Source organism: Pteronotus mesoamericanus, unplaced genomic scaffold, assembly GCF_021234165.1.
Source record: "Pteronotus mesoamericanus isolate MK-2021 breed Mesoamerican mustached bat unplaced genomic scaffold, CSHL_Meso_final scaffold_167, whole genome shotgun sequence".
Classification (NCBI taxonomy): domain Eukaryota; kingdom Metazoa; phylum Chordata; class Mammalia; order Chiroptera; family Mormoopidae; genus Pteronotus; species Pteronotus mesoamericanus.
In genome coordinates this window covers 26,662,993-26,690,092 of record NW_026555308.1, presented here as the reverse complement: position 1 = coordinate 26,690,092, position 27,100 = coordinate 26,662,993, and the positions used below count along the sequence as shown (strand labels likewise).

The window sequence follows — 27,100 nt, the reverse complement described above, 5'->3', positions numbered from 1 at the left end:
AATTTAGAATTTCGAAACTGAATTAAAAACAAATTTTCAGTGAATTTCAGACTATTTATTAAATATATGAAAATACAATAAGTTTCAATTTGTTGGGAAGACCAAATGATAGAGGAGGAAAAATAGAAATTTACTAGCAAATTTCTACAAAAACGTTCACATAATTGGTGGGTGAGATTAAAGACAAGTTTAAGGATATGTTAAGCCCAGCCAACAATACACTTTTCCTCCCATTTGGATGGACATATTTTTTGAGAAGCAACTTTTTCAGGGTGGCAGTCATTGCAGCTACCCCAAAATTTCAAATCCTTGTATCACAAATATTAAACTAAGATTTTTAAAAAATAATGAATCATATTGTATTATTTTCAGTAAAGAAATGTTATCAATGGTGACGTATTTTATTTTTTTATCCTCACCTGAGGATATGTTTATTGATTTTAGAGAGAGTGGGAGGAAGAACAACATCGATATGAGAGATGCATCCCTCGGTTGCCTCCCCTACATGCCCCGACCAGAGATAAGACCCATAGCCTTTCGGTGTACGGGACGATGCTCCCACCAACTGAACCACCAGGCCAGGACAATGGTGACATCTTTTTAGTGAGAGCAAAAATTCTTTGTTCTTTTTAATAAAATACAATAAAACAAAAATCATTTTAAAAGAGTTTCCCTTCATGTTATCTTTTAAATGTTTCTTATTTTGTATGCTTTAGAATGATTATAATGTAGTGGTGCCATGGTGTATGTACATATGTATAAGTAAATGTCTAAAATAACACAGTGTGTGCTTACAGAGTTCACTAAGGTGGGTACACAGACAGCCAAGTTCTGAGACCACTGGACGTGATGTCCTTCAAGGTCCATTCACTAGTCTGGAGTCTTTGATTCTCAGGTAAATGCTCTGCTCTTATTTGGTGGGTGATAAAACCTAAGTGCCAGAAAGACACATCCCTCCAAAACAGGCAGCACCTCATTATCCAGCTCACTGCACAAATTCCATCAAAAGAAAAAAAAAACAGGCTAAATAAGACCCACATCTCTGAGTGAATCAGCTTGATTTAAGACTTGGAGCTATCTGTGTTTTGTACAACCTCTAATGCACTGTTGATGCTCAATAAATAACAAATCATGATATTAATAATTAAGAATTGATGTTACTGCTCCTGTGAAATGATTTGCCAAAGAATTTATTTCCTTGTTCATCCACAGAGCAAAATGAGAGGTAGAGACAGAGCAATAGCTTTTAAGAAAATTTAGTTCCAGCTACTTTGTGTGCATGTGGGGGTTTCCCCCAGACTCTTTGGTAAATAAGATGAGTAACTGAGCCAGATAGACCCAGAACCAGCCTAAGCTGCTTCTCCGCAATCCTTTTGTCTTCCTGTCTTTAGGTGGGAATGTCTAGGATGTTGAATTGTATAATTTTAAAGTACTTGACAAACATTAATTAACTGGGGGGGTCGCTCTTTCTTTGAAGAGAGTTAGGTCTAATTGTGAATATGTCTCCAATTATCTGCTCCTTTTTTGAGTATATTATTATCTGAAATGTGCAGTATCTGGTTTGCTTGTACATTTTCTTTAATAGGCTTTTTGAAATAGGTGGCAGCCATGAAAAAAGGGACATATTGTCCTCTTAGTTAGAAAAATCAAAATTGTATAAGATTTATGTTTATGCTTTAAATGTACATATTACATACACACACACACACGCCCGTCCTAGTATTTGTAACCATCCTCCCTTTCAAGCTTCGGATTTTGACGATTGTGATCCCCTGCACCGAACTGGACTCCACTCTTTCTGAGTCAGGGAGATTGTTGAGATTTGCTTTTTAACAGCAAAAATCAAAAGCTCTCCAGAAAAGTGAATTAATCCTCTCGCAAAAAATGAGTGTAATTAATCACAAGAGAAAACTGGCCGTGCACGTCCACAGAGTGCAGAGAATTGGCTGCTATTGATTCATGACCCACCATGGAGCGCTCCTTCCCCCACCCCCCTACCGCCCTGTGCAGGAAGACAGGTGACATGCGGGTGGCAGCCGTACCTGACACTGGCAGCGCGGGCCTTGGAGACCAGATAGATTACAAACTGTGAGAGATGCTGGGCTCATGTTTTGGCATGAGCAGTGCACACTGTTAATTAGGAGCATAGCTTTGAGCAATGTCTTAAATAATTAGCTAGGGCAGGTATGTGCCTGTCCAGGGGCGGATTATTGATTTTTCTGTTGCTTAGAGAAATTTTCTGTAGTAACAAAGGAACAAAATGTAAATGAATCGACAACTGCAGGATTTACACTTATTATGCATTTCAAAGCAGGCTTCTCAGTAAAGCACCTACCAAAAGCTTCTAGATGTATCAGCAGACTGTAAATCCTGATTTTGATGTTGCTCTTAGCCTCCTCCCTGTACTGCTCAGCAGCTTTCAGGGACAGTGTCATAAATAAGTAGAGAGAACAAAATTTCATGTCAAAGAGACCCAAATTCAAATTCTGCCTTTACCATTTACTAGCTATGTTATACACAGCAGACCTTAAAATCCTCATCAGTAAGATAGGAATCATAGTGTCTGTTAGGGGCTGAACTGTGCCCCCCTCCCAATTCATATGCTGATGTCCTCACCCCTAGTACTTCAGAATGTGATGGTGTTTGGAGACAGGGCTTGAAAAGATGATTAAGTTAGAATAAGGCTAGTTAGAATAAGGCCTAATCCAATCTGAAGAAGAGGAAATTGAACACACAAAAGATACTCCAGGGATGCAAATGCACAGAGAGAAAACCGTATGAAGAGGCAGCAAGAGGGTGGCCATCTGCGAGCCAAGGAGAGATGCCTGGAACAGATCCTTCCAGTATGAGCCTGAGAGGAAACCAACCCTGCCAGCACTTTGATCTTGGATTTCCAGCCTCTCAACCTGTGAGAAAATATTTTTCTGTTGCTGAAGCCATCCAGGCTGTGATATTCTGTGACCGCAACCTCACAAACTAATATAGTACCTGTTATAGGGTTATTGTGCAGACAGATAATTTTTGTATAGAACATGGCATATTCTCTTAATAAATGACAGTTGTTATTGTCAGTAAAAATGATCCTCACTGAAGATGCTGTCATTTCTTGGGATTCCTTAGCCATGCCTTTGTGGTATGTGTTTGAAATAGGACTTCAGGCAGTATGGTTCTTTCCCTTGTGTCCAAGGGGATGTTGCCAACATAACCTCTTCACAGAGAAGCCAGGCACCTCTGCCCAAGTGCCCCCCTTATTCCTGTTCTGGATTCTTCCCTCTGGCTTTTTTCAGTCATGGCTCAAGGAAACAACACCTCAACCTGGAGAGGCTGGTTGAATAGGCAAATCCACCTTCTTCTGCACCCTTAAAACCTACAGAGAAAGGGTTGTCTGCCAAGGGTAGAAATAACTGAAAAGAGAGGGTGATACTCTCATTGTGATACTGGTGGTGTCCTTTATTTCTGCACTTTCTTTCATTGACATGAGAAAGTGTTCAGATACCGACTAGCTCCATATTTTGTGCGAAGTCAAAGCAGGTGTCGTTTGAGAGAGAAACAAATGCCTGCGATGCTCCCACTCTGAGGTTTGGCTTTGTAACCAGGTAAATTAGCACAACTCCACGGTCACAGCACTTCCCGCCTCAGCTGCAAACAGAAGCTGGTGGTGACTCCCAGCAGCCTTGACACTGACGGCTCGGTCCAGCCCCTCGTCCGGGACGTGCGTGCTCACCCACTGTCCTCCTCTGGGGCTGACGAGGGAGGAGCTGTCAGGGTGACAGCATGGTCCGCGGAACCTGCGCTGAGAGACAGGGGCGAGTTTTTAAGATGTTTAGGAGGTAAGGGATTTTCTAGGATTCAGAAGTTCTCTCTTTCTTCAGTGGATTAAGAAGCTTGTTGCATACACACTAATTTGACCAACATTTACTGCATGCCTAGCAACTGCAAACCACTGAAATGCTCTCTGAGGAAGAGAATAACAATAATAATGTTTTATGTCATAGGCAGTGGTCTGGGCCGTTTACATATAATTATTAACTTTATTGATTATATTTGTGGAAAGTCAACTATGTAGCTGAAACTGTGCTAAGCAATTTGCTTATGGTTTTTAGTAACTTCATGAGGGAGGTACTGTTAATCCCATTTCTCAGGTGGGAAAGCTGAGTTTCAGATGACACTCAAGATCGCATAGCTGGTAAATGCTGAAGTCAGGGGTAAAACTCAGGCTGTTCTGATCCCAAAGCCAATTCTTTCTTTATTCTCAAAAGATAGTTGAGGAGGAAATGTTAAGTGATAATTGAGACTCTTTGTGTCCTGTGTTTGGACTCACTTTGGAGAGAAACATTTTTCTTATAAACAGTGCTAGCTTTAGTTCACCATATCAGGGGTCTAGTGTGCTTTTCAGACTACTGGCCTGGTGCTCACATCTCCACTTGCACTCCATAACCAGCTTTTCATCGACACTTGAGAGCTATTCCTTTGGGTTAAGGCTATGTGCCTAGTGGGGGGAATATTTACTCCATTGTCATTGCACCTACACATAAATGTTTATCATGTCATAGTCTCTTGGGGGTGTTAGAGGGTTCAGTGCACTTGGTGGTGGCTGGTGGGGGCCAAGGCCACAGGATGTGTGAAGGTATGAGGTACTGTAGCATCCAATGAAGTCCAAGACTTCCGAGGGCCTGGCTGGTCTGTGTCATTGTGAGCTGGAATTTCCTGAAACTCAAGGCTGCTCTCTTTCCAAATCCATCTAATCTCTAACTGGATGATGGTTTAGATAAAGTTGTTAGGAAGCAGTCAAAGTCAAGCTGCTTTGTGAGTAAAAAAGAACTCCATTTTTTGAGATTTACATCTAATCATGGTCATGTTTACCTCCACGTAGCCTATGTGAATGGAAATATGATTCTGTTAAATCCAACTACAATCTAATATTACTAATCACTATTATTTGTATCCTGCTGACCATTTACAAAGCACGTTATAGGCATCATTTCATTTGGTTATTCCAGCGATTCTGGGGTGGCCAATTTTCTGCTTTTTCCCTCTAAGGGAACTGAGGCTCACATAGTGAAATGTGAGTGACAAGCAGTGGCTTCTGTGTGGGGAAGCACGCTTCATCTTCGGGCAAAGCCAGAGATGCTTGGCCACATCAAGCTGCCCCCTTAACTTCGCATTCACTTCCCCTTACAGAAACCTGAAAATGCGGACCTTCCCAATTACAGACCAGTTTGAATAAACAAAAGGCTGAACTAAGTCTTTCTCTTCTTCCTGGTTATGTACAATCCATCTGAAACCCCAGTTATAAAAAGCACTCCCTCTAATTTGGCTCTCACTGGTGATGACTTTCAAGGATTTGCCGCTGGATGAAAGCCAGCTCTGCTGTTGAATGGGTATACCGGCTAATTTCGGCGCTCTGGCCAAATTCCTCAGATCCCTTTTCACTGTTTGTGTGTGCCAGTGGGTTCGCTGTGATTTGCTTTAAGTGGCCAGTCTTGTGACTTTTTTTTTCCCCCTAAGGACAACCCTGACCCACAGGTGTGGGAGTGTCACTGGTTGGGTGACTATGAGATGTAGCTCACACCCTGGGTCTCCCCTATGGCATCAGGGGAAGGCACTCTCTGTGGTTCTGAAACCGGAAAAGCTGGTGTTTGTGCTGCCTGTTGCCTACCAGACCCAATAAGCAGAGCCAGGGATCAACTCTTTATTTGAAGCTTCAGGGATTGAAGGTTTATTTAGATGGCTTGCGATCTGAGAAGACCATGGGTTTGTACCCTAACAGATTGACTTAAATTCTATTTTAAACCAAGTCTTTTTATGAGAAGACGAAAAGTATAGGTAAGGGGGTTGGAATTCAGGGAACAAGTTAATCAGATAAAAAGCTGCAGCATTCTTTCCTCTGTGACCCAGGTGGTGATCTTTATCTGTGTCCTGGATGGAGGGCATCTCACCTAAGAGTACATTGGCGCAGATACCATCTTGATTGCTTGAGACCTCCTGAGGCACAAAAATGGAACTGCTTATGGTCTCCTGGAGTCAAGGTGGGTCACATCTTCTGTTCCTGAAACAGTAGCTTTTTACATACATTGATTACTAAGCTTGTTGGCTATTACCTGAAATTAAAATTTTTCCCAACATTTGAGCCCCTCATCAGCTCTTTCCTTGAGCTGGACTTCCTACCCTTTCTGACCCTGTCTCCCTCACCCCCAGTCAGCATCCTCTGGGAAATCTTCCTTGTTACAACACAAGCACATAAATCCTTGGCTCCAATTTTGCTTCTAGGGCGATTGACCGAAAGGGTCTCACAAGCTATTCCAAAATTTTTTGGTTGCCTGAGTGTAATGTTTATTTTTATATCTTTGATTAAGCAGTTTAAATGTTTATTAGTTGCTGAGCTTTAAGTATTTAAAATCTTTGAGCCTCTTTTTGCATCTCTAACATGGGGATAATGACACCCACCTCTGAGGGTCTTTGTAGGGATTTAATGAGATAAGGTAGGTAAAGCACTGAACATAATACTTAGAAGTGGTGTTCAGACATTATTACTTATTCTAATATTTTGTGTGGAAATTCCTCTAGTAGCATCCTGGAAAGCATTGCTGGTAGAATGGGTCAAAATCACAGAATAATTCTACAACAGATACAAGCCTTGTATCTCTGTTAATTTTATAGACTCAGAGACAAAAGCCATTTACAGCAGCATGTAATCCAAGTGTCTCAGGATTTAGCAGCTGCTGCTTGCAAATGCACGCACATCACATTAAACCCCAGGAGTCAATAGGAGCAAGCAAACCTCCATTTGACTGGCTTCTTGTTGACTCAAGGAAGCCTAGTTTTTTACAGAGCTCCTCCACGGGGTGCTTACATATGTCCACAATTATCCTCACCACTGTTTGCTGAGCCCACACTTACTGCTCTGTGTCCCTTTGTGTCCACAGAGTTGCTGATCCCAGCCGGCCACTTTGCTCCTATTGGTGCTGCTGCTGCTGCTGCTAGTGAGGATGGAGAGTCCCACACCTACTGTGGCTTCGTAAAAGGAGTAAAACCACTGCTCCTCAAGGCTTAATATCCTCATGGTTGTTTTTGTGAGGTGGGAAGTGCTTTCCTTTTTTTTTTTTTTTTTTTTTTTTTTTGGCGTCTAGCTGGGATAGGTATGACAATTCCATGGTTGATGGTAGAATTCTTTTGGCTGCAGGTGGCAGCACCAGGACCCCACAGCAGGCAGACCTGGTTGTATGTATAGGTGGAAATCCGCTGCCCCCAGCAAAATGAATGAGGAATGTCTCCACTAGCCTCAATGTCAGGGAACCCGATGGCCACCACATTGGATGGTCACCAAATGCTACCTTTTTTAATAGTATGTGTTGGGGCTGGGAGGAATAGGAGTGGAGGTGGAGTGAAATAGAGAGATGGGGAACCAGGAAAAGTGAAAAGGACCCATAATGAGTTCACCAGAACCAGAAGAGTTCCAGAATTTTAATATATTTTCAATTAATACAGAACCCTTTGCTCTTTAGGACAAATGCATGCCGCCAGTCTCGGCTGGCAATGAGCTCTAGAAGCTCCACCACCTGCAACCATAATCACCCCGCCCCTCCAAATTCAAGCCCTGTTGCCTGGTCGCATAGCAGAGATAAAGTAATTATTGTACTATTTAAAACCACAAGTGACTGCGGCAGCTTTAGCCTGTAAGAAGTAGCATAATTTCTCTCTGGAGTAAATAAATAGCCTTTTATTTAGCAAAGATGAGGCCCCCAAGGCATGATTTGGAAGGTGGCACTGAAACAAAGAGATAGCTAAACCAATCAACATAAAAAATAAATGAGGGTTTTCTGGGGAGGGGAGCAGAGAAAGGAGAAGAAAGCGGGAGAAACAAGGGAAGCAGCCATAGAGTGGAAGGTCACCAGTCTGCAGGAACACCACAGGCCAGACATCGCCGGTGGCCAGAGCATGTTCAAAGACAGGGATGTCTTGTGTTCTATTTTAAGCTGCTTGTTCTGTGCTGAAAAGTAATCTCCTGAAGTGAGGTGTTCTGTGAATGGCGTTTCCAGGAAATGAAGCCAAAGAGACTGTGTTCTAAATTTGAGTAAGTAAAATGCAGAGCGAATAGAACAGCCCTGTGATGATGGGCTTGGGAGAGACTGAGAACCTCATTACCGAAAGGAGAAATCAGAGGGAGAGCCTTTGGGGATTCATGGAAGTATATAGGAGGAGCCTGGATTTCCATTAACTGCAGAATGGGGGAGTGTCATCCTATTTTATGCAATTCACAGAGGACAAGGCGACTTCAACTGATATCAGGATGACAGTCTAACTACCCTGCTTGCAATCTGACATTCACTCACCTCAGCCCATTAAACATGTCTGTACGTTTCTGAATTATAGTACATTTCTAGTTTTTTGCCCTCTTAGAAGGTTCCTCAGATCCCAAATAGGTGACTGGATGAAAATGGCTATCTAGGAGGAAAGTGTGTATAATTGTTGTAAAGAAAAAGCAAGACTCGTGGGATAGAATCATAATGTAAACTTATTTTGTCTCCCCCAACCTCTGTATAAAAAATTTTAGGTTATCACCCTACCTGATATGGCTTAGTTGGTTGGGTGTTGTCCTGCAAAGTGAAAGGTCACCTGTTTGATTTGGATTAGGGCACATGCCTGGGTTGCATGTTCGACCTCTGGTTGGGACATGGACAATGGACAACTGATAAATGTTTCTCTTTCATCAATATTTCTCTCCCTCTCTTTCTCCCTCCCTTCTCCTCTCTCTAAAAATACATAAATAAAATCTTTAAAAACATTATTTTTAGGTTAACAAACTCAATTTTTATTCAGAAAGTCCAGCCCATAAAATATCAATGCTCAAAGCTTGATTTGAAGTGAAGTCTCTCCCTCCCCCAGTTAAGTCACACCTAAGGAAGGGATGGAGACCGCAGAGGTGGGGGGCTGGAGTCCTTTCCTCTTCTTCCTCCTCCATCATTAGAATCTTTTCCTGCCCTTCCTGGTTTGGAATGGAGTAGGGGTAAAGGAGAGTTAAATGGAGAGCAGAAGGTTCTCACATGTCTGAAAGTGTCTTATGGATTTGTGGTCTGCGATCCCAGCTTTGGTTTAAGTTAAGCTTCAGTTCTTTGGAGAACCCCATCACTGAGGGCCTTTTATCTGAAGTTCCTTGACCCAGGTGAAGTATTCTCCATTGTGGAGATTGATTACTCTTTTTGCAGCCCCCAGGTAATTGGTAATATCTGTAGCGTCTCTCCACTAGGGCCTGTTTGCCCCTCCAGGAAGTCTCACTGTACAGGACCAAAGCTGACTCCCTATTCATTCTTAGTTACATAATCCTTCCCAAGGGAAACACTCACCCGTTTTTCCCATTGATCAAACCTGAGAGCATAGGCTGCCTCATGCAGCCATTTATTATTTGACTTATTTATTATCTCATTAAGTTTAAAGTGAGAGTCAGACACCAGCCCATGTGCTTGTTCTCTGCAGTCCTGTTGAAATCCTGATCACTAGGCTTGAGAAGATTGGCAAGTATCGCCCACTCTTCCAAACTGGGGGAAAAAGTTTGCATAGCACAGTATTCTTCAGGGAAAACCTCTTCCCTGAAGTCTGAGTCTAGGCATTTTTATGTCTTCTATATCAATGAAAAGTCTAAGAGATGTTTCACCAATTCTTGTCACCAACTCTGAAGTTTCTACATGGAAATATAAAACCAGCTGGGCTGTGACATGCTGGCCTTATGCTGTAGCTGAAATGTTCCCTCAGAAGCCCCACTGCTCCTATTTGTAATCTGACTTTCACTGGAGCCACACATCAGTCAAACATGGTGATTTAGGTTTGAGTTCCAATAGTACGATGGTTCAAGTCTTTTTTCCTCGGGAAACTCTTCAATCCAGGGATCATAAGTGATTACAAGTGGATAAGGGAAAGAACGTTATTTCCTTTTTCTATTTTCCGGAAGCTTGGGAGGCTCCACGCCTACTTCACCAAGCCTCCCTATTAAGAAATGTCCGATGGACTCTTTTTTTTCACTTTTGGAGGAAGGACAGACAGGACACTGAAGTGAAGGCGTATTAGGACGTTTTTCTCCAATTGGTTTTTAAAATTTGTTTCTAAGTGTGGTATTATGAGTCTCACATGTTAGGATCTAACAGATTTGGTGAGATATTTGGAGAAATATTATAAATCTATGTAAGATTAGAGCAAGTTAGAAAGTCATTTTCACTATTTTTTTGCTCTTCTTATCTTACCTGCAAAATACACCCCAACTGTCATTTGGACTGATCTTTTCTTATACAACGTAGTGACCTTCATTTTGAAGTTTAGAATTCAATATGATGCTTGGCTTAGAAGTTATGTTCTGAGGGATGTGAGAGTTACATCAGATTACAGATTTATCTTGTGCCGTGTGATCCATGGAGATGGGACTGCTGGTATTGGTTGCCTGCAACTGAAGAAGCATGAAAAATACCCTTAGAAACAGGGCCTGCGGTTTTGACAGTAAGTGTCACTGAGATACGGTTCTCCTTCTAAGCAGGACTACTAGGGTGAGATCAATGAGGAAGGTGTGAGTGTGTGCGTGCATGCACGTGAATGCACACATACCATTCACTCACCCACTCACCCAGTTATTTCCAATGAGGTAACACAGAGAAAACGAAAGAAGTGGCCATAGGGAAAAGAAGTGGACAATTGGCCTAGTAAACCTCCTGCTCCATTGAGCTGTGCTAATTAGTAATGAGCACAATATTCACATCATATTCATTTTTTTAAAAGGTCAGGCAACACAAAGAAGGCAAAGGAAGTGGCTGTAAGGGAAAAGAAGTAAACAATGGGCATAGATAACCTCCTGCTCCGTTCAGCTGTGCTAATTAGTAATGAGCATGATATTTCTTTCTTCCTTCCTTTCTTTTCTTTTTTTTAAAAGGTCAGGCAGTATAGTTTAGTACAACAAACAAAACAAAAACTTCCCTGCCATTTACCTGGAGTCTGAAGACTTGGTTAATGTTACCTCCACCTATTAACCATATGACCCTAGGTAATCTATCACCACTCTGAGCCTCATGTTTCTGCATCTATGAAATGGAGATAAACCTGTCTATTGTGTTGAACTCTCACTTAAAGGATATGCTCTTCATGAAGTTCCCTGTAAATGGCACAGTGAGACGCTGGTGTAAAGTATTACGGTCAGGTGATAGTTGAGAAGACGGCAGATGTGGAGATAACGACACTGGCTCTTCAGGTTCTTCAATCAGGTTTTCAATTTCAATTCAAGCCTGTACCCACTGGCTGTATTGATACAGCATGAAGCCAAGGGCAGATTTGACAAGGATTTGTTTAATTTGATTGATGTGGACTACCAAACTGGGCTGTTCAGTCTGCAAAGTGTCTAGCCTGTAATGATCTGATATTGGCTGTCTACATTCATCAAACTAAGTGGGTAATTAGCAAAACATCATTTGACTTTGTGATGTGAATACAGTAACTGTGGCTCTTTCTCAATTGAAAATCTCATCCGAAGTTGTGGCTTTGGTTCTCACGTCTGTACAGACGATTTTCACAATTGTTTGTAACTCCAGCTCTGAATTTTTTCTTAAAACACTGTTTTATTTTTTTTTAATAGTCACCAAACATCTTCCACAGTCTTTCTCTGGCACATTTTTCCTCCCAAATCCTCCCTCCTATAATCCTCACTTCAGCCAGACTCAGACCCTACGGGTTAACTCTGATGTTTTCCTACCCCATACCTTCCACATTCCATCAGATACCAGATTCTATCAATTCTCTCTATGAAATATCTTTCTCTCCTTTAATTCTACAGCCCTGTTATCCTGTGACTTCATCAAGGCCCAGCCTATGATTACAGAAACCCTTGAATTGGCCTCCCTTTTTGCATATGGCCTCATTCCAATCTGTCCAATACATTAATACTCTCATCTTGTTTTTTCTCTGCACCGAAATCACCTGGAGGATTCTCACAGCCTAGGGCTGGTGCCTGTATTCTTCCTTAGTATGGCAAGCCCTGCATCTAACCTGTCTTTCCAACTTTATCTTCTCCCACTCCCCTTCAGGCACACTGCTGAGCAATCGATGCCTCATTCCCTGCACTGACTCATGCCCTCCCAGATGCTGTTCTATGCATACACAGGTCCCTTCTCCACAAGTTTCCTCCCCTCATTTTAGCTCTCTAACTCCCAGTTCCAAAAGCTACCTAATAAATCTTCAAGAGGCATTCAAATTCCACCTCTACACTGTCCTCCTTTAGGCTCTTGTAGGGGAAGAATCTCTCCCTAGTCTGTACTATACTATATGTTAACTGGTTTTGCCCTACTTTATCCTCTCTAGACTGTAAATTTCTCCAGGGCAGGACTTGTTCCAGAGTCATCTCTGTATTCAACAGGGCCCACATATCTTGCATATAATAGCTTCTCCTTAAATAACTGTTGAATAGACAAATATCTGTAAAGAAAGCAACTTCTTGTTTGAATATTGTAAACTTATATGCTGGAAATTTCCCTTTGAGAATACACAATATACTCTTTTGGTTTTCTTCTTGAAAATATGGGTCCTTTATTATGTGGTGTATAGGGAAGAGGAGAGGAAATTTTGGAAAGCAGTTCACTGAAGAGAAAAATGAACATGAAAATTCTGACTATAAGGACTTCTCAAAAGGCAGTATTCCTCTAGGGCAGTGCTGTTTTTAAGAGGAATAATAATTTTTTTAAAAAAATGAACATCTTGGAATTTTATAGCAGAAACTCACCTTGTAAGAACTATAGAAAAATCAATTTATTCAGAAATTGGGCCAGACTTTCCTTAGAATTCTGTAGCCCATTGGACTCAACAACAGAGATAAAAATGGCTCTTGCATTGGAGAAAAGGAGTAACGGAGACAAATTACAAGAATGATAATGCAATCCTCTTTACCTTGAGGATAGATGGGCAGTGTTTAAAAGACCATGATGTCATATAGATGGTGAACTGCTTTTGTCACTTCCTATCACACTGGGGAGCACAGCGAAAGGGAATATGGGCAAACCCAAGCAGTGCATTTTGATACAAAAGATAGGGCAAAGAATAGGGTAAGCCTTGAGGATGGAGGCAGGATTTCATTTGGACACATTTCATAGAATATAATAAAATGAACTTTTAATGATTTATTTTCAGTTTCATCACAAGAGCTCGACGTTATTAAAATGTCCTGTGCCAAAATCTCTTCAGGAGAACTGAGTTACAACTTTCTGATGGTGCTCTGTTATTAGTGACTGAAGGAGATCCCAATCATAAAATAATATAATGACAAATGCTCAATATATTACTTTACACATAGTGGCTGTTAGGCTAACTACTGTTGGGCTAAGACTTCCGGCCAACATGGAGGTGTCAGTAGATACGCTTTGCCTCCTCACACAACCAAAAGAAGGACAACAACAAATTTAATAAGAAAGAACAACCAGAACTGCCAGAAAATTGAACTGTATGGAAATCCGAAAACCAAGGAGTTAAAGAAGAAATATTCATCCAGACTGGTAGGAGGGACAAAAGCAGGAAGCTGGGGCAGAGAGGACGTGCAGTAAGGTGGTGGCTGGAGGACCAGGCGAGGTGATGACTGGTGGACTGGGCGGTACCACATTTATGTGTGGACAAACCAGAGGAACAGCTGAGGAGTGAGACAGACCATGCAATCCAGGGTTCCAGCATGGAAAAAGAAAGCCTCAGAGCTCTGGAGATAAAAACCTGTGGGGGTTGCGGTGGCAGGAGAAATTCCCATCTGCACAGGAGAGTTCATTGGAGAGACCCAAAGGGTCTTGGAATGTACACAAACCCACCCACCTGGGATTCAGCCCCAGAAGGGCCTAATTTGCTTATGGGTAGTGGGGGAAGTAACTGAAGCTAGCTGAGAGCCGACCAAGTAGCATTGTTCCCTTTCTGACCCCTCCCCCACATATAATGTCACAACACAGCAACCTGGGTTGCCCCACCCTGGCGAATACCTAAGGGTCCACCCCTTACAACATAACAGGAGTGCTGAGACAGAGAGATATGTCTCAAATGAAAGAACAGATCAAAGCTCCAAAAATAGAACTAAGCGATGCATAGGTAGCCAACCTATCAGATACACAATTCAAAACACTGGTAATCTGGATGCTCACAGAAATTGTTGAGTATGGTCGCAAAATAGAGGAAACAGTAAAGGCTATGCAAAGTGAAATGAAGAAAAATATACAGGGAACCAAGAGTGAAGGGAAGGAAACTGTGTCCCAAATCAACGATTTGGAGCAGAAAGAAGAAATAAACATTCAACCAGAACGTAATGAAGAAACAAGAATTTTTAAAAAATGAGAAGAGGCTTAGGAACCTCCGGGACAACTTTAGGCATTCCAACATTTGAATCATAGGGGTTCCAGAAGGAAAAGAGGAAGAGCAAGAAATCGAAAATTTATTTGAAAAAGTAATGAAGGAGAACTTCCCAAATCTGGAGAAGGAAATAGATTTCTAGGAGATCTAGGAAGCTCAGAGAATCCCAAAGAAGTTGCACCCAAGGAAGCACACACCAAGGCACATCATAATTACATTACCCAAGATTAAAGATAAGGAGAGAATCTTCAGAGCAGCAAGAGAAAAGGAGACAGTTACCTACAAAGGAGTTGTCATAAGACTATTGGCTGATTTTTCCAAAGAAACCTTGCAGGCAAGAAGGGGCGGGCAACAAGTTTTCAAAGTCATAAAAAGCAAGGACCTACATCCAAGATTACTCTATCCAGCAAAACTTTCTTTTAGAATAGAGGGGCAGATAAAGTGCTTCCCAGATAAAGTCAAGTTAAAGGAGTTCATCATCACCAAGCCATTGTTATATGAAATGTCACAGGGACTTATCTAAGAAAAAGAAGATGAAAACTATGCACAGTAAAATGACAAAAACTCACAAGTATCAACAACTAAACCTTAAAAAAAACACCAAAAACAAATTAAGCAAACAGTTAGAACAGGAACAGAATCACAGGAATGGAGATCACATGGAGTGTTATCAGCAGGGAAGGGGAGGGGAGAGAATGGGTGAAAAGGTACAGGGAATAAGAAGCATAAATGACAGGTACAAAATAGACAGGGGGAGGTTAAGAATAATACAGGAAATGGAGAAACCAAAGAACTTATATGTATGACCCATGGACATAAACTAAGCGTTGGGGAGAATGCTGGTGGGTGGCAGGGTATAGGGTAGAGGGGAATAAAGGGGAGAAAAATAAATGGGACAATTGAAATAGCATAATCAATAAAATATACTTTAAAAAATAAATATTGTTGGGTTAAGAACCAATATTAAATTGTTGCATATTATTAAACCAATTGTTAAATATTCAGAAAAGTTGAGATGTAATTCTGCCTGAAGGCAAGAGGATGAGTGTTTGTAGAGTCAGTATATGCCTCAGATTTTCCAGAACATCTAAGATTTTTAGTAACTTTGCTATTTTGGATACATTTGTAAAAATAAAACTCAAGTGTTGTTACTTTAGTTTAAAACTAAACTAAAAAAACTAAAGTGTAGTGTTTTTTTTTTGAGTTGTGACTTTAAAGTCACAACTCAAAAAAAAAAAAAAAGAAAAGAAAGGAACTTGGACTTTTGGTAGAGAAAAAATGAAGATTGTAATTTTGTGGCCTATTGAGGCCCAATCTTTTTAAGTAATTGTATCGGTTGTAACTGATTTTATTATTGCACAGTAAACTAAGATTGAGTTTGTTTCCCCTAATTGGACCAAATTTAATTTCAGGGTCTCCCTTTCTGTCTTGTGTCCTCTCTACTTATGAAATGCATAGGCTCAGGTTAAAAAGAAAATCAAAGGGTCAAGGGAGAAATAATATAAAGGTAAATATCTCTTTCCTATCCCACTTTCAGTTGCTTTGCAATCTACTGCTCTTGTCAAGATCACCATGACCTCCAGGTTGTTAGGTCCATTGGCCAATTTTGCTCCACATCTTACCTGACTTCTTAGCAGTATTTAACACAATTTGCATTACCTCCTCCTTGAACTGTTTCCCTCATTCCTCTTTTAGAACACCTGTTTTCTTCTTACCTCACTGCCTGATCTTCTGCAATCTCCTTTGCTGGATCATCCTCTTCTCCATAACCTTGAAATATTAGTGGGTCCCACAGCTCAGGCATTAGACCCTTCTCTGGCTATGCTCATGCCCATTTCCTTGACTCAAAACCATCTGTTGGCTGATGGCTCCAAAATATCTATCTCCAGCCCCATTACCTTCCTCAACTCCTGACTAATATAAGCAACTGACAACGCCTCATCTGACTTGGATCCTAATAGACATACCAAATAACATGTGTCAGGTAGAACTCCTAATCCTCCTTCCTAAACCTGTTCTTCCCTTAGGCTTCCAGGTCAGTGAATGCAACCTTCTCATTGGCCAAGCCCAAATCATAAATGCCATACTTGAGCCCTATTTTCCATTCCCATTCCCATTCAGTTCCTCAGAGAACACTGTCAGCTTCACCTTCAAAATATATGCAGGACTGCGCATGTTCCGCTCCTCTTCTGTCATCACCCTGCGTCTGCCCTGGCTTATCTACAGCCTTGTTTTACACAGTAACTACAATTACCCCTTAAAAAAAAGTGTATCAGATCATGTCACTACTCAACTCAAAATCCTCCAGAGGCCTCCTGGCACTCAGTGTAAAAGCCGAAGTTCTTACAAGGGCCTCTGGGGCCTGACACAGCCTGGAGCCCCATTACTCCTTTAGATTCCGCTCCCATTGCCTTTCTCTGTCATTCTGCTCCTCATATGCTCCAGTCATGCTCCCTGCTCAGGGCCTTTTAAAATGTGTTGTTGTTTTTTTTTTCTTTTGCCTGGAACACTCTTGCCTGAGATATTTGCACAGCTGATTCTTTTGGTGAAGTCATTGTCCCATTGTTACCTTCACAGGGAAGCCTACCCTGACCGACCTAATTAAAATTTATCTTTCTGCCCCTGGACTCTGTGTCTCCTGTCTCTGCCTTATCTTTCTCTGCAACATTTATTGCTACCTGAAATTGTATACATTTAATTTGTTTATTTGTTTATTGCCCACCTCCTCTACCAAAATATAAGCCCCATGAGGACATGGATATTTGTCTCCTTTGTTCACTCAGTCCATGTCCTCTGTGTCTAGCACAGTGCCTGGCACATACTAGGCACCCAACTGATATTTATTTAAATGATGGGATGAATGAGTATTTGGAAGAGGATAGGGCCCACTTTCCCTGAGGCATTCCATTTTGACCTCCAGGGCGCTTTGCTCAGATTTTAGCTATATTGAATGCTCTTTTGTCTTTTATCTAAGAAGTAAATATACTATCTCTTGGATCTTCGGCTCACAAATATTAAACCTGACAATATTGGTGGCATGGATAAGGAATAGAAGTATATAAGGATGCCTGCTACGTACATTCAATGTGTGCAAAAAAACTGTGTTTACTATAGGTATTGAAAAACAAGTGAGGATTTCTTTTTAAAGATACAATAATATACCACTCAAAGGAAAGACCAAAGATCACATAGAAAAGTGTTCACTCATGTGTCCAATGTATATTCCCAGAGTGCTTTGTCCATATCTGTGTAACAGCTCTTAAATATGGGTTTATGCATTTGTTTTCCTATTTAGACTGTGAGTTCCTCAAGTTCGAGATACAAGCCAGTCTCTGGGACCTATAAGATTGTGTATTATTGGAAGTGATATACTTTGCAATGGAAGTAACCCCAACAATAAGAGTGGCTGTTGAATAAGCACTTTTCATGGTGGGGGTGGTTGAGTGGAAGCCTCTGAGACTCCCACCATTCCATGGCCAAGAACATAAATCTAAACTAATGTCTCATCTTTGGGGGAAAGGTAGGGATTAGTGCTATCATTAAAGACATAAAGGCTGAACTCTATCCTCCATCGTATCTCCATTTAATTCACAAGACTGGCTCCTGCCCAAACTGGATGGTTCCTAGAGAAAAGGTATAGGCTAGCACAAATTCAATCAATAGTAGCCCCAATTGCCACTGCTGTGCTGGTTTTCATAGCTGGAGGAAATTAACAAGGTCTTAGGCATATAACATATGACCATTGACTTGACAAAAACATTCTTTTCCATTTCAACCAGAAAATAAGTTCAGAGATAATTCATATTCATGTCAAATGGATAATAATATCCACTTACAGTTTTGTTCCAGGGCTATGTTACATCTCTTGCTCTCTGTCATAATGTAATCTGAAAACATCTGGACTATCTGGATATCCTGCAGGTTATGACATTGGTTTCTCATACTGGTAACATTACATTGATTTGGCAGGACAAGCAAGAGGTTGCTAATATGCTTGAGGCCTTGGTAAGAACAAGTACTTCAAAGGTTGAGAAACCTTTGAAGTTTCAGGGACCTACATAGTATCAGTAAACTTTTTTAGAGGTCCAATGGTCAGGGGCATACCAGGATGTCCTCTCCAAAGTAAAAGATAAATGACTGCACCTTGCATTCCCTACAATAAAGAAATAAGTATACCACCTGATAGAACTGTCCTAGAGCAGGCACATTCCATAAGAATCCTGCTCTGACCCATGTACTGGGTGACAGAGAAGCTGTCCGCTTTCTGAGTGGGGCCTGGAGTAGGAAAATGTTGTGTCCAGTTTGTGATGTAAGCAGCTCTACTGTTTGGGTCATATGATTGAGCTATTGGAGCTGGAGGTGTTGATGGTGAGAACAGATTCGGTGTGGAGTTTATGGCAAGACCCAAAGGGAGAATCACAATGTAGGCCCTTAGGATTCTGGAGCAAAACTGTGCTATCCCAGCAGGGAATTACATAGTTATTTGGGGAACAGTTTCTGGCATATTATGGGGCCTTGGTAGGAATGGGACACTTAACTATATGATACTAACTGCCCAAGTGTATCTCATGGGCGTAGGGGCTTAGCAGCAGTACATATTAAGGTGAAAAATTTACATCTAGGATGGAGCCCGAGAAAAACTGGAGGGTTCAAATAAGCTTCATGAACAGTTGGCCCAGGTCTGCTGTCATCTGTCATGTTTGCACCAGCATCCCTCTCCCAGCTCACATTTATGCCCCTATGGGAGAGTCCCATAGGACCACATCAAAGAGGAGGAAGAAACTTGAACTTAATTTACAAAGGGGTCAGCTCAGTATATCAGTGTAAACAAAAAATGGACAGTGGCTGCATTAGAGACACACTAAAGGGTGATTTTGAAAGACAGCAATGAATGAAAATCTTCCTAATAGTGAAGCTGTAAGTGGTGCATCCAGTCATTCACTATGTGTGGAAGAAGTGACCAATGGTCTGGTCAGCTGGTCAGGGACCTGGAAGGCAAAGAACTGGAAGACTAGAGATAAGAAGGCCTGGGATAAAGGCATGTGTGTGTGTTGGGGGTGGGGGTGGGGATATATGGGACTAGGTCCCAAGTGGGAAGATTTTTTCTTTTTTATTGAATTTATTGGGGTGACACTGGTTAATAAAATTACAGGTTTCAGGTGCACAGTTCCACAACACATCATCTGTGCAAGTATGAAGATTTTTATATTATACATTAACATATACCAGAAAGCATCCACCACAGAATAGGCCTGAATAACCAAATAGACAAAATGACTCAACTAGTTGATGTCATCTGGTTGTCATTGTTGGCCATCGTGGAGATGGCTCAATGGGCACATGAATGGAATGACTATGGTGTCAGAGATGGAAGCTATACATAGGCCCCAGAGCATGGGCTCCCAATTACCAAGACCTACCTAGGTTCTGTTCCTTAGACTGTCTGAACTGCTGCCAGGAACAGAGATCAATATTGAACACCTAATATGGCACCACATTCCTTAAGGAGAACAGCCAATTGGAGGCAAGTCCACTACAATAGGCCCCCTCTGTGCTGGAGCTCAGTGGTATGTTTTCTCAGGAAGCGATACTTACTATACTTGTTCCTGGCGTGGATTTGCCTTTCCTTCCCTCAGAGCCTCGCCCAGCACCACTATTCAGAGGCTACTGGAATGCTTGGTCCATAGGCATGGAATTCAGGTGACCAGGTGACCAGGAAATACTTTCACAGTGAAGGAATTATGGGACTGGGCTGTGCGCTGGGACCATGGGATCCACTGGTCATGCCACATACCTCATAATTAGAAGGAATTGGTCTAGAACTTGAAAACTGAAGGCCCATTTGAAGTACCTGCTTGGAGGAAATATTTTGCAAGGAAAAAATGCTGCCATTCTAGATGCATTATGTGCACCAACTCAGAGACCTTTATATGGCACTGTGTCCTTAAGAGGAAGAATACATAGATTTTGGGACCAAGGGTAGAATCAGGAGTGGATTCACCTAACATCACTCTCAACCTGGGGAAGCATTGCCTGTCATCCCTGCAACTCTGAGCTTCATAAGGTTAAAGGTCCTAAACCTCAAAAGGGGCACACGGTTGCCAAGGGACACAATAAGGAGCTACATTGAGCTACAAGCTATCGTTGCTCTTGGCACTTTGGACTCCCTGTGTTTAAAAACCAGGAGGCAAGAAAACAGCCCCAGTCTTGGCAGGGCAACTGTCCCGAATCAGCAGGTAGAAGTAACATGCTTTTACACAGCGGAAGAAGGGAGGAAAACACAGTGATCTCAGACCATTTATTTTGGTGCTTCTTAGTACTTTCTTACCCAATTATAGTGTGCAGCAATTCTGGCTTAAAAGAGTATGATCACCAGCTGCTCAGACCCCTCAGGAAAAAAAGTTTGGGTCATACCACCGAGTAAGCCACCAAGACCTGCAAAGGTGATAGCTGAGGGTGAGGGAAGGCGAGAATGAGGGGTGGAGAGGTGACGTGATGAGTACCCGTGGCCCCAAGACTAAATGCAGCAACAGCGGCTGTAGTTTTTCCCCATTAACCTCCTTCTAGGTTTTCTCTCTGCGAAAAAGGCCCATTAGACTGGTAGGGGTTGTTCCAGTGCAGAAAGTTGTCACAGTGTTTCATTTTTGCTCTCATTGTTTTTTGCCAATGTCATTCTTAGTTGTCACAGTTTTATTCTAATCTTAAAGTTGATAGCACTTTTCCACATTTTCTCAGAGTTCTTACATATAGTCGAGCTACTTTTACTTGCCCTAAAACTTTAACGATTCTAATTAAGCATATAAATGATAAGAAGTATATGTCATTGTCATACATACTTTTAAAGTAGCTTATTAAATTCAAAGGAGGTGACTTGTTTAACCTTAGGCATTGTAAATTGTAGGTCTGATTTTAAAATGATTAAGTAAATATCAGAAACTAATAGCATTCTTTTTTTAGGATTTATATAGATTCTATGACTTTTTAATTTTTTAATTTTAATTTTTTATTAATTTATTGGGGTGACATTAGTTAATAAAATTATATAGGTTTCAGGTATACAATTCTGTAATATATGCTCTGTAGTATTGTGTGTTCCCCACCCCAAGTCAAGTCTCATTCCATCACCATTCATCCCCCCTTCACCCCACCGTCTCTCCTTATACCCATTCACCACGGCTGATCACCATGCTATTGTCAGTCTGTAAGGGCTTTTTGTTTTGTTTTGTTTTGCTTAGTCCTTTCACCTTCTCACCCAGACCCCCAACTCCCTCCCCTCTGACGGCTGTCAGTCTGTTCTGTTTCTATTTTGTTTGTTAGTTTATTTTGTTCATTAGATTACACATATAAGTGAAACTATGTGGTATTTATCTTCCTCTGACTGGCTTAAATAGTCACTACCTGTCTTTCACTGTCAGTATTGGCATTATGAATGGTAGGTGTGACTTTCAGGTGATTACCGCATGCTTTTCTTATTCATCAGTTAGTGTGATTATATGAAGCCCCAAACCAGCTGAAACCTAGTGGAATTTGTATATGCAATTGACAATTTATATTTGTATAGTTTTTTACCAATTGTTTTTAAAATACATCATTTGAAATGCAGTCAAAACTCTGAGTTAATTAAGGCAGGTATTATTTTTTTTCCTGTCAAAAATTGACGCTAAAGGAGACTTGGTGATTCATCCTATGTACACAGTATAAATATTAGTTACCTTTTGAACCCTGGTACATCCAACTGAAAATTCCATTCTTCTCTCAATACTTTAAATGACTTCCCCTTCAAAATAGCAGCCATGAAGTTTTTCAGGCAAAACATGCGGTAAAGTCATTACAAGAAGAATCAGTTCTTTTATTTATAACTTAAGAGACTATCCTTACGGTTGAGAAGCCTGTGCCATGCATCTCGATGGCTTTCCAGGGTAAGCCACCTGCATTTGGTGTCCACCGGTGGCTGTAATGCAGCCACTGTCCAGGTTGACGTTTCCTAGTTCTAACAATTACTTTTAATTATCCAAAAGATAAATAAAATAGGAAAGCATGGAAAGAAACAAATAACATTAATTTTCAACATTCTAAATGAAAAGAAATGGTTTTCCACACACATTTGGGCTTATATTCTGTGATAAGCAGCAACCCAATGTTCAGCTTCATGCTGTTTTACTGAAGCCCCTGTATTTATTTTTCATTAATCTGTCTCCCTTGTGTGCCTGGTGCTCAGTAATCTGCTCTCTAGCATGATCTGTACTATTACTCCTTGCTTCTCCCTCTATGCATTTTAATAAAGCAATTTTGCTTCCTTTACATAACTGCTGTCCTGATTTTATACTACAGTGTCACCATTTATTGTTCAATCATTGAAAGCAAATCTTTAGAGGAATACCTCAAAATGGGATAGATTTTGATTCCTTTTTTTTTTTAAAGAGGGCTGTGGACACTCAGCAGCTTTTTCATCATTGCATTCTCAGGAGATGCTCAGGTTTGGAGATAGCTAACCCCTGGACACAGATCCAAGTGGGAAAAACACTGGCAGTCAGGATCTACCCACCCTAGCCACTGGCTCCCTCTGTCCCCTTTTTGCCCCATCACTTGGCTGGGTGGTCCGAATTCCTGCCCCCTGCCCTGGGCCACCCTTCTGGGATGGCTTCAGTATCTGCAGAACCATAGAAGAACCTTGCAGGAAGTGCTTGCCTTTTGTTGCTCTTCGTTTCTGTCTTCCTGCTAGTGTGTTTTGCTCCTCTGTTTCCTGGCCATTGGCCTGGACTGGGACCTTCTGCTGTGCTCTGCCCACCAGCATCTACACATTCCAGGCCTGTGTTTGTCTTCCTGGCTTCTGACCCTTGCTCTCTGTGTGAGGTCTGATTCACCGCCTGGCTCTGACTGTGGTGCCCTGGCTACTGTCCCTCTCCTGGCTGTGTTCAGGGAACCAGGGAGCTTCTGGTTCCGGACTTCTACGTTTTGCCTCAGCCTGCTCCCATTGCTGATCTCTTCCTCCCTTACCAGTCTTGCCTTAGATTCCTGGTTATTCTTTCTTTCAACAATAGGCTATTAAGGTCCTACTGTGTGTTGTTGATACAAAGATAAATAAGACAGGCTCTGCCCACACCCACTAGAGGATAAACAGACTCTCCAAAAGGGGCAGATCCAGATTTTGTGGGACCTGAAACTTATACAAATTTGGGGGCCCTTGTCAAGGAAAAGAATGCAGAATTTGGAATACCTATTTAGGAAAGGGCCTTGAAAGGGGTTTATGTGAGTGAGGGCCCTGAAGCTTCATTAACTCCACAGTAGATTCACCTATGTGGATAAAGAATTTAAAAAAGGGATCAAATTCTGGAGTAGAAATTTGCAAAGAGTATTATGAGGGCACCAAGGAAAGGCAACTAACGCATACCTGGGTGGCTTTCCACAGGAGGGTACCTCTAATCAGGTTTAAATGCTGAGTACTATTTAACTTGACAAAGGAGAGAGGGAAGGAGAAAGAGGCAGGCAAGGCATTCCAAGGAGAGGGTCCAGCATATACCTGGAGACCACAATAGTGAGTCCTGGGCTTCTAGTCGCTCTGCTTTGCTGAAGTGTGAAAGATGTGAAAGGTGGAATGGAACAGTGAGACAGGAGGAAGTCAGGACTGAAACCCTGTCTAGGCCACAATAAGGACCTTGGATTTTATGTTGTGGCTTAGATTCTCATCTCAGGCAAACCACTCCGGCAGAAAAATATGCAAGAATGGATATCAGTTAGGAGATACGGCAGTTTTTCAGACAGGAGGTGAGAGAGTTATGAGCTAAAGTCATAATAGCAGGAAAAGAAAGAAGAGATGGGTCAAGGAATAGGTAGATGAGATGTCAGGCTGATAGAGAGTAGAGAGGAGCCTCTGGGCTTTGTAATTTGGGTGAGGGAATGGATGATAGGACCATCCCATGAAAAATGGGTAGAGCAGAAAGATGGTTTAAAGGGAGATAAGATGTGCACTTTTAGAGCAACTCAGTGGAGGTGTCCTTTTAGAGAAATGATATCTGAGTCTGAGGCCGGGGAGAAAAATGGGCACTAGGTGCCGATTAAAGAAGCATCAGCATGCAGGTGTGGAGGTGGTGATTGAAATCAAAGGAATGAGCGAGCTAACCCAGTGAGGTGTGGAGAGAAAGATATCCGGGAGCCAGGATGGGAACCTGGGAAGGGAGCTCGGGGAAAATGTTGGAACAAACCATTGGAAGGTCAGGAGAGCCAGTGTCACGGCAGCCAAAAGAGGACATAACATCAACATGCTAAATGCTGCAGCCTTACAATAAAAAGGCTGAAAATGTCAACAGGAGGTAACTGGAGATGAGAAGAAGCATAGTCATGGGAATGAGCCTGATTTCAGGAGGTGGAGGACCGGATGAGAAGTGAAAGAGTGATGGGCGTAGGACACTGCAAGAAGACTTTTTGACGAGACAGAGTTAAAAGGCACAGGGCATGAGCTCCAGTGATTAAGATCGAAGGCATCCTTTTTGGGGTGTTTCTCTTTTTAAAATGGGAGATACTTGAGCATTTTTATAGCCTGAGAGGTTGAATATTCAGAGGATGGAATGTGAGGTGAACGGGAACAAGGTTCTGTTATCTGAGACTCTGGCGGCCTGTTTTCCCTTGAACTCCAGCTCTTGATCCTATAGCTCCATCTAGAAAATTAAATGAAAAGGAGACTACTACAGATCTGGCTGATTGGTCTTCACATCTTTTATGCTTTCTGTCAACTCTGAGGTTCAGTGATTGGTTTATTGATGGCCCAAAGAAACTGAAGTGCATTTGTTGGCCTGCAGTGGTTTTGAGTCAGATTACCACGGAATGAGGATGGGAGAAAGGATGAAGTGAGGCGGAAAGGAATTATCCTTGCCCTGCAACATCCCTCTCCTTTCTGTAATCCTCCTGTCCTCACTGACTTGCTTGAAAGAGAGCCATTTGCTTCAAAAAGAATAGCATTCTTTTTGGGAAGAAAAAGACCAGGAAATGGTCAGTTGGCTCTTGTTTCTGGAAACCTCTGATTTAGGTCATTATTAAAACTGTTGGTATTCATTTAGAGGCGCAGGAGATCAAAAGCTACATCCCAGAGGCCCCCTCAAAGCTATGAAACTGAGATCGCATTTGCTAGTAGCTGAGAGCAGAACAAAGTTGGGCACACAAAATAAACCTGAAAATGTTTTATAAACTTGCAACGTGCTCTACAAGAGTTATTACCATCCTCTCTCACAGCTGTTTGCAGAAATGTTTGCCTGAAGACCCCATAGTACTCAAAATAAAGCAACAGTAATTCAGAGGTAATTGTATCTCTTTTTAAAGCATATGTTTTGTTGCATAGGAAACTAAACCTCATTTTCTGCTTAATGCCCACTTGACAGACTTAGTGGAATAAAAAGTCTTCTACCATCTCTCCCGCTCTGCTGAAGTATGTGCTGAATCAAGCCTGTTAACAAGTAACCCACAGAACCAAATGAAAAGCACTTCGACGCCACGCCTCCTCAACTGCCGAGTGAATGATAAACATCCAATAAAAACCACAGCACCAAACCCCACTTAGTATTAGTGTTAAAAAGACATTCACCCTTTTCAGGGAGGAAAAAAAAATACTACATAGTTATAATTAGGGGAATGATGAGCTGTGAGCAAATAAAAAATAAGAAAACATTAGGATTCATGGTGAGTAATACATTTACCACTAGTGCTCAGAGATGCACTGAAATTAAAATAGGAACATTTAGAAAGAAAGAAAGAAAGAAGGAAAGAAGGAAAGAAAGAAAGCAAAGGAAACAACCAGGCACATTGTCTCATTGATCTGATTTTTAGAGACAAGAGAATTCAAATCCAATTATTCTTTCTCAGACCTAATCATCCATGTCTTACTTATTGATAACTGATTATGTATGAAGATGGCTTTATTTTTCTAATTCAAGGCTTTGCTCCTGGTTAAATTCCTGGGAAAACAAGCATAGAAAATTTCTCATCCTTATCCCTAAGAGTGAATGATTTTCTGAGTTTGTCTGTGAAGTAGGAAGTGGGAGAGGGAGGCAAGGCCAGAGGCAGCCGGAGGTTCTCTTCACAGTTTGCCTAGGACCAGAGCAGCCTGAGGTGTTATGGCAGAGGTGATGGCAGCCTTCCCTATATCCATCCTCCTCTTGGGCATCAGAGTCCCAATTTTCATTTGGGTAGATGAATCTAGTGAAAGACCATGTTTCTAAATTTCCCTCCGTCTCACTCCTTGCAACTAGGGGTGGCCAATAAGATACAAGCAGAAGCTGTTTAGCAGAACTTCCTTTAAAAAGGGACAGGCCTCTAAGAAGCATGTTTTTTTATGTTTTTTGTTTGTTTTTTTTGCCTTCCCACTTCCTTTATTCCCCATTCTCCTAGGAGTGCAGACATGATGTTCTACAAGGGCTGGTACCCCAGCAACCATCTTGTAAGTAGGAGGATAAGGGGCAGCACTATCAGAACAGGGAGCGGAAAGGAGCCTGGGTTCTCGGTGACAATAGGGAGTTCTCATACCAGTCCTGTGTTGCTCACCTTTGAATGTATTATTACACAAGCAAGAAATAAACTACTCTTTTTTTCAGGTCTCTGCCACACACAGTTGAACTCAATTCCTAACTGATACAGATGTAGATATGTTTTGTAGTAAACACACACCCCCCAAAACAAAATAAAACAGAATTTAAAAACCCTCGGCAGCGTTCTGTGTCCATTTCTGGACCCCACAACCAAAGACTGATATGAACAACTTGGTAAACTT

The 27,100-nt window shown here is 41.6% G+C and overlaps 1 pseudogene; it reads left to right on the top strand.

Annotated features, from left to right (window-relative positions):
- Positions 1-1,969: 1,969 nt before the first annotated feature.
- Positions 1,970-27,100, top strand: part of LOC129083522 (60S ribosomal protein L9-like) — a 39,471-nt pseudogene continuing 14,340 nt past the window's right edge.